This window comes from Haliotis asinina, chromosome 13, assembly GCF_037392515.1.
Source record: "Haliotis asinina isolate JCU_RB_2024 chromosome 13, JCU_Hal_asi_v2, whole genome shotgun sequence".
NCBI lineage: Eukaryota > Metazoa > Mollusca > Gastropoda > Lepetellida > Haliotidae > Haliotis > Haliotis asinina.
In genome coordinates, this window is record NC_090292.1 from 30,277,747 (window position 1) to 30,286,469 (window position 8,723).

An 8,723-nucleotide genomic window follows, 5' to 3' on the forward strand; every position below is an offset into this window, starting at 1 on the left:
ATGATGATGATGATGATGATGATGATGGTGATGATGATGATGATGATGATGATGATGATGATGATGATGGTGATGGTGATGGTGATGATAATGATGATGATGATGATGATGATGATGATGATGATGGTGATGGTGATGATGATGATGATGATGATGATGATGATGATGATGATGGTGATGATGATGATGATGATGATGATGATGATGATGATGATGATGATGATGATGATGATGATGACCAACGTTACAAAAAATGAGAGATCGATTGACTCTGGACATAAGCCACAGTCAATAAGCAGACATGTTAAAATCCGGGTGAAACTTGGCAGAGCAGCTGGAGAATTGGACTGTCAATACAGCTGCCTTTGTTAATTCATGTCACCGTATCCTATTTGCGTAGATCGATGCTCATGATATCAGTCACTGGATTGACTGCCCCATTCTAATCATTTACAGATCGAGGTCATATAGCTGGAATATTGCTGAGTGTTACGTTAACCCCCTGGATGCCGAGTTTGTTTTTCAGACGCACATTTTCGTAAGGTTTGAAAAGTGAACGTTGTGCGAGATTTGCACTCGCGTGGTCCTGGATCTGCGTACGGCTATAAAATTGTACTGAAATGTAGAATATTTAATTTCCTATCCGTTGGTGTAAATATAACTGCGGCTACCTCAGGGGTTTGAGAAATAGACACTGCTACAAGTTGTCCAAAACTGTTGTGTGGGTTGAAAAACAGAAAATTTCTCCGTTTTTTTTTACCGTGCACCGATAAAAGCACTCTGCTACGATATTTTTTAAATTTGGCATCTTTACTGAAAGAGTGTGCGAAGAAAATACAGCTTGATATCTGAACGACATAAGTGTATATGAAATTGATGTGTGTGCTATTGCATAACGTCATACTCACAAAATCAAAAATGACCTGTAATAAATGTCAAAACTCGATTTTCTTCTATGAGGTCAAACGTCGACAGAGAGGTCATGCACGTATAACGATAAGGGAGCATAACTCCGCTATGGTTTACATTAGGTCAATGTACCTCATGGAGAGAAGTTGCTGCGGATACGGACAGTATATTTTCGTGATGTTTTGTTCACACTGAACCAAACTATTCCAATACAAAGTTCCCCAATGTGAGAGGATACCTTTTGGTAGTTTCACAATTTGTAAGAAAAGATGTCAATGTACTACATCAAAAAGCTGGTAATAGCGATTTGGATAGACCTATCCGATACATAATTTAGTTCTTAGATTCCCATATTCTCCTGTTTGAGTAGATGTATTTTGATTAATTTTGCATCATTATTAACGGAGTAACAGCCACATTTTCAAATGTAATGAAATAACTGAAAATATTGCGACATTTTAGTTGACGTCACGGCATGTTTTGTGCATTTTGTGACGTCGAAAAAAGACGACTCTGGTTGCTGATTAGTATATATCTAACCTAATTTCCACTCAATGTGTAAAAGATCTCGGCTTCTGTGTCAGAATTCAATACTTTTTAGCCAAACTATAAAATGAGTGGTTTTACAACTGAAATAGTGTCCTGAATATATCAACAATTGCACAGTTTTACTACATGTCTTATTGTGAGCAACACGCGCACCTGTCCAGCATCAATTTAGCGTAAATGAAAATTTCACAACACTTGAATATTCATTGAATATTCATTTAGGAAAAATACTTTTCTTCTTATGATTATGAAATTATTTCACTTCATAAATGTGCAATGAAAGGTACAAAGAGATCGCTTTTTCAGTACAGAAGTATTAGAATATGGACGTAAGGCTTGTCCAAATTAAGACATGACCTGGTTTATATTTTTTAAACAATTTTCGTATAAATACTGTTAGAGTTAGATATTCTGCCATCAGATATATTTTAATCCAATTTGAATTGACTTTATTATCGAAAAAAATGATAATGAATCATAAAACTTTTTTGACAAACTCGCACCGGGTCAATCAATATTAACAACTGTTTTGTCTACAAAAACGACACAAACCAATACAGTGAACAAGACAATTCTTTTAAATATGTGTGCATTTCATAAAATGCGCAAATCATTTTCATTAATATTATCAGTTTTACTTATAAGTTGGAATTAAATCGCTGTTTATTAACCTGTTCATATGAAACTGCAATATTTGTCCCAACGTATTGAATATTGTATATCACGGGACCTAAAGCACATGTTGCAGTTATGGCTATGTGTGATCTTCCAACACTTGTGTAGAGGCTTAAAATGTGGTACAGTACACTTACTGAGTCAATTTCCCATGTAAATATTATTCAAACAATCAAAAGCTTTAAAAGACTAAAAATGCATACCTTATATACACATATGATATGATGTTGAACATTGACATATGTAGATAATGAAATCAATTTCATGAAAAAATATCTGACCGATATGCAAAATATACATCACAATATTAAAAGTGTAATCGGAATGGTATGGGTATTGTGTTTACTCTTGTTCAATCGACCTTCACCTCAAAGAAATTGCCCAATATGTGCAACAATGTTGACGTGTGACATCACTACCGATGACCGATTTCTTTCAAAATGGCGGCTTCGCTGACAAGGGTACACAGTATTTTGCGAGGACTTTTGACTTGATTCAGGGATCTTTTGTACATAAAAGTGGGCTGTAAGTAATCAGAATTATTCTGACCATCTGTGTATTGTTATATGTTTACATTGTAAATGCCGGAAGAAGCCAGAAATGCTGCTAACTACCGTTGTCGTTCTGCGTGATTTTGCGTGATTTTGCGTGAGTCATGGCGTCACGCTGCACCAAAAGTTTGACAGTTTCTTATGAATTACCAAATGATTTCATTGTATCTGTTTTTAATTTGCTATTTCTTGCTATGATACTCTTCCCTTGAATATACTAAGCGTATTGAGCCATTGTAAGCAATGATTAGACGGCTGGATGTTGGAAAATTTCCGAAAATGCTACGCAGTGTAAAATTGGGATGTTTCTAATTTTACATTTCAAACAAGCGCTGTCTTTCGAGCACAGCGTTCGTTTTCATACCAATTATCTTTCGTTTCGTTTTACCTAAACCGTTGGTATTGGTGACAAAGACCATTTGTAATTTGATTCTAAGATGTGTGGGGAATTCAATGATGCATTTGTCGCAGCTGACTATACGTGACGTAATTGGCGTCTCAATACCGGGGTTCTCGAAACGTGATTTTGTACACACTAACCAATATGGCGGAAAGCGCACTTTGTCGTTCGTTTAAGTGTATTTTCGAAAACATCTCAACCGATTCTGGGTTCATCGGCGACGTTTCACTACTCCCAGTAATTATCCGATTTTCACATTTCAAAACATACTGCAAATAACGCTGTGAATCTCGATTTTGTACAGTTTGAAAAATGACGACATTTACGATGAAGCTTATTTTGAAAGGCAATTTTAAGCACTTTGGCTTGGTCTGAAATAATAGTGGATGGTATCAAGAAACGGAATTTTCCGCAGAATTCAAAACTGTGAAGTATTTATATATGCGATGTATACTTAGAATGTTATTGGACTTCAAAGTGAGGGGTGAAGAGGGGGGCATATATGTCCCTGTGGCATCCAGGGTGTTGAACAACAAACACGTTTTTCTTGTACAGAAATCGAAATAGTTTCTTCGAATGTTATATGTTCTCTTCGTGTATAATTCTTTGTTTATTACTCGTCCGTGGAAGATACTGCAGTTTATGATATTTTTAAGAGTGAAATACTGTAAATACTGATGAATATAATAGTGATATTTTCACTGAGTAGAACAGTACTAGAACTTGCTTGAGTGGCGGAAAGCTGGGAGTCCTCACGATGCAGGCAACTTCTTCTAGGTTGGCAAGTAATAAGCAGGCTAGCTATTTTTGAAACGTTCGTAGCCCTACGAACTTCTTAAGCCCATTCTTCACTCACTGGCTACGATCAAAGTTAAGAATTCTTAGGGCTACGAACGTTTCGAGAATAAGAGCCCAGAATACTAAACTGACGTCACAATGCTAATGCCGCTGTCACAACAGTATTAAGTGGTCTTCATACGGCAAACTGAAGTTTGAGAATACATGTTGTTGAAATTTTAAAAGTTTGACAACACCGAAGGTTTGATGGAAAAGTCCTATTTCTCGACAAAACCTTGACAACTCCGAAATTGGTACTGGTGCCGAGTTGATGGAATGTTCACACTCTCAAGCACACGTTTGACAACGCGTTCTGTCAAACTTATGTTTGCCAGGTGAAGGTCGCTTTAGACTTTGCTTGAAAAAGCGAGAAATCTGACAATGATCACACTCGTTGAATTCTTAGGGAAACTGTACATTGCTTGATAATATTTGGCCAATGCTTAGTGAGTAATAAATAAAATGCTAAACTATGTCCCATGTAATACGTGTAACCATATTTATGAAACTCACTCGTTTCGTAAATATGGTATTGCACGGGGCATCGTTTAGTATTCTCTATTGTAAACCAAAAGTCACTGTGTTCTGTAATCTGATTGGTTGGAAAACATGATCAAATGGTCTTAGATTCCCGGAAACTGCAAGACTATTCACTGCGTATTAACACGGCGTCAGCGTCAGCCGGAGGTTTCAAATGAAATATTCCCGCGCTTCAAATACTCAATAACACCCGGAAAATGGCCAACACATGATGCTTATCTCCTAATCACGTATCACCCCAAACACCCCACATTTCGTTTGACGGTAGATGCCCTAACAATGCGATGATGTCGTGAACTTGATGACGTCACAATGCTATAACATCGCTGCACTGCAATTCTAATTGCCATACCGTGTTAAAGTGGGTGGGGAATAAACTAAACAGACACAGAGGGTACATGAACCCATGAGCCCCGAGGGACCAGTGAGCAACGTATTTATCTTACTGATAAAATCAATATTACGAGGGGAAGTCAATAAGTTCATAGAAGTGGGTGCTGATATATCCTTGGTGATGTTGTCATTGGTGTCATTATTGAGTTGATTCATCTGTGACTCTGTATACTGATACCCAACCTTCCTCGAGCATTTACTTGAGAGTTAGAGCCTTTAAAAGACGATTACCCTGCACAAATCATGGAAACCTCCAAAACTGAGTTTCGTGCAGTTATCAAGTTTCTCACTAAAGAAGGTGTGAATGCAACCGAAATCCACAAATGCATGATCAATGTGTATGGCGAGGAAGCCCCTCAATATTCCACTGTGGCAAAATGGTCAGCTGAGTTTAAGCGAGGTCGCAGCTCCTTGGAAGATGACCCACGGTCAGGAAGACCTTCTGAAGCCATTACAGAAGATACAATTGCCCGGATCCAACGCTTAATTATGTCCGATCGGAGAATAAAGGTGGACGAGATAGCTTCAGAGTGTGGCATTTCACATGGAAGTGTTTGCACAGTGATCCATGAACACCTGCACATGTCCAAGGTATCCGCAAGATGGGTCCCTCGTAACCTAAATGCACATGATCGTCACCAGAGAGTTGAATCCAGTTGTGAGCTGTTGGACATCTACAACGCTGATCCTGATAACTTTCATGCTCGTCTGGTTACTGGGGATGAAACCTGGATTCATCACTGGGATCCCGAAACCAAACAAGAATCCATGCAGTGGAAGCACAAGCATTCTCCTGCACCCAAGAAGTTCAAAACACAACCTTCTGCTGGCAAGATCATGGCAACCGTTTTCTGGGATTCAAAGGGTGTGATTCTCATAGACTATAAACCACCTAAAACTACGATCACAGGGGCTTACTATGCTGACTTGTTGAAAAGATTGAGAGCGGCCATCAAAGAGAAGAGGCGTGGGAAGTTGACAGCTGGAGTCATGCTTCTCCACGACAATGCACCAGTCCACAAGAGCCGTGTTGCACAAGCTTCTCTTCAACAATGTGGCTTCGAACAACTAAACCATCCCCCATACAGTCCAGATCTGGCCCCCAGCGACTACTATCTGTTTCGCAATTTGAAATCTCACTTGCGTGGAACAAGATTTGCCAATGATGATGACCTCAAGGCAACAACAGAGGCGTGGCTGAGGGACCAATCTGAAGACTTCTATTTCAAGGGCATAGACAGTCTCAAAGACAAATGGGCAAAATGCATCGAGGTTCAGGGAGACTATATTGAAAAATAAAACCAATATCACAACCATTGTGTTCTGTTTTATATCGAGTTCTATGAACATATTGACTTCCCCTCGTATATTGGAAGCATGTATACCGGATCGTACACTTCAGTCAACCTGTGTGAATGAAAGGATTCGATTCTTGCTTCTTGGTGTTTTCCCAGCATGCATTGTCTTACTAAAGTCTCCGCGGTGTAATTCCCCATCTTAATAATCACAGGGACTACATTTGAACGTTTTGTCAATTTTTTTTTCATTGGAATGCGAGGCAAATCTTTCTGTAGCCATCGCTACATTTTGCAGACGACACAAGAAATCAGATTTACAATTATTTCCCTTCAATCGATTCGCATTCGCAAAATATCGGTAATTTCCGTGCATCATGCATGATGTTATTGGAGTTAAGAAAGACAGCATGGAAGTGCCGAATGAGTTGGCACTGGCAGCGGAGTGTATTGCGATGCACCTCACTTGTACACGGGGTACACTGAACATAATAGAAGAGCACTTAGCCATTTAGACGGCAAAATTTATGTGCTTGGTCTTTATTCATCAAAATTCTAAATAAAATGTAACAACACAATAAACCAGTTTGCTATATGATTGATATTTTATGATTAGTTATTTACTTTCATAACAGTATTTGTACATATGTACATCATGCTGCTAATGAACGGGAAAGTCAGCAGACATTTTGTGATATGATTTTATTCATCAGCAACGTTGTCAAAACCTACAGATACTTGCTTTGTCAAGTTGGTGAATCACTGCAAGCTGCAAAATCACTGTGGAGGTGGCCAGAAATGGACATTGTGCCCACGTGGGGAATCAAATCAGTGTCTTTGGCGTGATGAGCGAACACTTTAACCACTAGCCTACCCCACCACCCCTTTAGCCCGTGATAAATACATGCTTCATGCATACGGCTTAATCACACGTATTTCTACAGATAACCTCCTAGAATACGACCGAATTGTTTTGTATTTGTTAAAAATAAAGCTCATTTGGCTTTTTACACTGGACAAAATAAGTTAGGGATATTGGTATTTTTATGATTAATGTTTTATCAGCATGTCAATAAATAAATACATCACAATTCATAATTTCAAAATTTACATATATCCCTACCTATGTTTGTACAGTATATATTAAAATAGGACCCGGGGTTCTCCCATTATAAAAGCCACAATTCGCAGTACAGATTTTTGTCCCTTTGGCAAGACTGGAACCTATCATAGTATGTTCAAATCCCGGGGTCTCCAGGTTTGTCAACATCAATGCGGGCATCCCTTTCACATTAAGCTGACACTGAAATATAGACTTTTTCATTTAGGGCTTTTATATTACAGAAAAGGAAAGGCGGGGAGGAAAATAATAATACTCAGAAAATGATGTTATGAATATTATTCACATGGAAACCTACCAGCACCAATCAAGGTTAGAATTGATCTTCAGTAACCCGTGCTTATCGTAAGCGGTGACCAACTGGATCAGGTTCGCTGACTTGTTTGACATATGTCATCGTATCCCAGTTGCGCAGATCGTTGCTCATGGAGTTGATCACTGGATTATCTGAACCAGGTTATATGACTTACAAGTAGCCATCATATAGCTAGAATAGTGTTTAATGCAACGTTAAACAACAAAAAGACAAAAAATATTAAAACAACGGTACTGTTATTCACTGTTACGTCAATCCGGTAGTTTAAAAAATCATCGTGAAATATTGTAGAACATTTTTTCTGAAATGTTTCTTTAACAATACACACTGTTTCGTTGGCTGACGTCAGGATCGATAAATATGTTAAAATGCAAGTACACATCAATACATCAAAGTACGTTCCCTCATTGAACTCAGAGCGTGCCTCGTGCCCTCACACGTGACTTGAAATAGACATCTTTCTCCGTTACAGTTCTTGTTGTCAATCAAAGTCATGCACTCTTTTGATTGATGTCTGTTAGGGTGGTTCTATGATGAACATTCTTTTAAGATTTTGAAAGTGTATATTTTAATTCAGATGGCATTTTTTGTGTATAAATCATATTTGCTACCGTTTTAACTCATCTTTCCCAAATATGGCAAGGCCATTGATAAATGGGGAAGATGTACATTATTTTTGGAAACATTGCCCTATGAAACCAGATAGTTTGTCAGGTCTTTCGGTGAAGGTTTTACTGGGTTTATGAGTGGGAATAATCGCCTACTTTATTCTTGTCACAAATGGGATGCAGTGGAACGGTTGCTGCAGTAATATTATGACGATCGTTTGCGCGTTATTACCATAGCAGCAGCCCATACTTATCTTAAGGCGACTATGCTTGTCTTAAGAGGCGACTAACGGGATCGAGTGGTCAGGCTCGCTGACTTGGTTGACACATGTCACCGGTTCCCAATTACGCAGATCGATGCTCATGTTGTTGCTCACTTGATTGTCTGGTCCAGACTCGATTATTTACAGACCGCCGCAATATAGCTGGAATATTGCTGAGTGCGGCGTAAAACTAAAACTCACTCACTCCCTCACTACAGATCGCCGGCAAATTACTGGAAAATAGCGGCGGTTAACAATTATTTACAT

General features: G+C 38.6%; 1 protein-coding gene across 1 annotated transcript in view; it reads right to left on the reverse strand.

The window, feature by feature from the left end:
• The window catches only part of LOC137259888 (probable methyltransferase-like protein 24), a 36,502-nt gene that overhangs the window by 24,031 nt on the left and 3,748 nt on the right, over positions 1-8,723 (reverse strand). The window lies entirely within an intron of this gene.